Source organism: Pinus tabuliformis, chromosome 2_2, assembly GCF_031772625.1.
Source record: "Pinus tabuliformis cultivar Carrire ecotype Pingquan chromosome 2_2, CPIR1, whole genome shotgun sequence".
NCBI classification, from domain to species: Eukaryota; Viridiplantae; Streptophyta; class Pinopsida; order Pinales; family Pinaceae; genus Pinus; species Pinus tabuliformis.
Window position 1 is genome coordinate 1,275,567,159 of NC_142300.1, and position 2,914 is coordinate 1,275,570,072.

Genomic DNA, 2,914 nt, shown 5'->3' on the forward strand with positions numbered 1-2,914 from the left:
CTCTGAAGGTTCCTTGATCTCCTTAAGATGCTAGAGATTGATGATCAAATGTACACATGAGCTCTAGAGGTGTCCCTTACATTGAATTGAGCAAATTGAAATTTTTGACACACATGCCTAAGATGAAGGACAAAAAAGACACGTGGCAGAAACTTCTAAAGATAGCAAAATTCCACCTTCGGGAAACTAATAATAGATCCCTACTTCCTAGGGATGCTTCTGATTTTCCGAGAAAAGCTGCCATGCATTGCCCGGAGAGATTGTGCAGTTTTGGGAAGGACTGTGCAACCTTCTGGCTTATGCACTTAGCAACTTTTGAGAAGAAAAACTTCTACATAATTTCTGGGCTGAGTGATTCTGAGCCACCTCTCATGCTCTGCGCAGTTTCCCAGCTAAAGGCTGGATATCAACTGGCTCTGCATAATTCCGGAGTTGAAGGCTCTCTACTGGCTTTGACTGCACAATTCCCGAGAGTAAGGCTGGTTGCCCTCAAGGATTGTATCATTCACTAAGGCAAGCCTGAAACCAGGCTGAAACAAATATAAGAGATCGAATTGTGGGTTAGACAATAAAGCAAGTAAGAAAACACAAACCAACATGCAAAAGATAAAGCTCAATGAAAGCACAAGTACCTGGTTCAGTGTGAGATGAGCTGTTGTGATTTTAGGAGGGAGGCTCCAAAAAAAAGCATAGACAAAATTTTGGAGGGTGGTTGTAGCCTCTACAACATAATCAAAGTGTGTTTGCCTCTTATATTCATCTTGGGGGTCTGTCAATTTTAGACTATGAGTCACTATGTGTCATAGTCTAAAGGTTTGTATAAAAAGAGAGTCCAAAGAGCTAAGGTTTTGTAAATATATGTGTTGTAAAGGGGGTCTTTGAACCCAAAATAAAATTTGTGAGAGTCTAAAGGCCATGAGGGGGTCATAATTTCAAAATTGTACTCATGGAGGGAAAATGAGTAATTATGAAGGTTCAAGGGGCCATTTCACGGGGTTTCGTTCATTATAAGTGAAGTATGAAGCCATGTCAGTTAGGTTCAGTTAGGTTCAGTTAGTCAAATTTTGTTATGGGTTTGTTAGTGGTGTGTAATTTTGATCATTGGAAGATATCCTCATCTCACCTCACTTCCTCTGCTTAAAATTCACTATCAGGACATGAAAGAAGGCACATGGAGGCATAAATTTCAATTTTTTTCAAGTTTTCCTCATTCTTACTCCATTGTAATCTGAGCTCTGAGAAGGTTTAAGAGGTTGCAGAGGTCGAAGGGAGGTGTTTTAAGCTTAGGTGAAAGAGGACACTACGCTTCTGCTGCGCAAACCACCATTACTGTGCAACTATTGTGCAAACCACCATTACTGCACAACTGCTGTGCAAACCACCATTACTGCGCAATTACTGCGCGAACCACCATTACTGCGCAATTGCTGCGCGAACCACCATTACTGCGCAATTGTTGCGCACAAATATCAGAAGCCCACATAATGTTAGGCTGTTCCCATGGTGAATATATGAACTTGTTGAGGAGAGGCTTGCTGAGGGAAATTGGAGCAATTGGGATTTTAATGTGTGTATCAGTGATAAGTGAGCCCTCTGTGTAAGGTAGAACATCCCAAAGTTGGCAAAAACTTTCAAGGTTGATGCAATAGATTTGTTGGGTTTTTGATGGAGTGAGAAATCAATCATTTACTACATTGCTTTTGTATGGAGGGATCAAGTGGTTGACTTATTAAATGAAATAGTCAAAGATCAAGCAATATTAGTAGGAAATAACTGAGGAGGACCCACAACATTGATCAAGGCATCATACTATCCATAATTTGTTTTAGGAGTCACAATCTTAAATAGTGCGGGGCAGTTTTGCAATCCTGAAGAACAATCTAAAAATGTCGTGGAAGATACGAGAAATCAAAGGATTATAATAAACCCATTGAAGAATTTGGTAAGAAAAACAACCATTGCCTGTTCAATTTGTGCTAAGAAATGTATATCCAGATTCAACCAACGTAGATTACAATTCCATTGAATCTATTATAAGACTAGCAGGTGACCCAAATGTAGGAGAAGTTTACTACAGGTTAATAACACAATTCATGTTCAGTCCATCAAAAGTTACATTAAATGGCATTTTAGAGAAACTTTCATGGCAACTTCTTCTGCTATGTGGAGATTTGGTTCCATGGGTGGGTCCGAGCAAAGTTGAGGTGGTATAAGGAGGGCATGCTCATTTTGTCATTTTTGAAGTTGTTAGGGTCCTATAATTTATAAGATCAATTGATGATTATCTGTTGATTTTAATATGAGATATTATAAATAATGTTTCATTCTGCAAATTATTTCCAAGAAAAAGAAAAATAGAAAAATTAGAAAAAAAAGGAAAAAAAAAAAAGAAGAAAAAAGAAAGAAAAGAAAGGGGATACAAAAGAAAAAATATATATGTGAAAAAATGAAATAAATAAAAAATATAAAAAATGAAAATACCCAAATAAGTGACCAAATTCAAATGCCACTTCATTTCAAAAAATAAAAAATATGCATGAGAAATACCTTTAGAAAGTTAAAATAATGTGCAACTAGTCTAAATGCCACATTAGAGTGAAGTAAGTAAGATTAATTATTTAATTGCACCATTTAAGTGCGATTTGAATAAAGTAAGTTTTGTTAAGTTTAAGTATTTGACCACACAATGTAATTGTGGTCAAATTAGTTTTAAATAAAGTTGTTAAATAGGTAATCACATTGTTAAATCGCAATTATAATAGATTTGATTAAAGTTTGTTTGATATGACAACGTTTGTCATTTGTAATAAAGTCCGAGCAGAAATAAACCATTGAGATCTCACCCACCCAAATCAATGGTGGGTGATGACTTCAGATCCCCCTGGCCCCTTTGACAGTTAACCAAGGGAGGGGG

General features: G+C 36.9%; 1 pseudogene; it reads left to right on the forward strand.

Annotated features, from left to right (window-relative positions):
* Positions 1 to 1,484: 1,484 nt before the first annotated feature.
* Positions 1,485 to 2,213, forward strand: LOC149198130 (pheophytinase, chloroplastic-like; annotated as a pseudogene).
* The last annotated feature ends 701 nt before the right edge of the window (positions 2,214 to 2,914 follow it).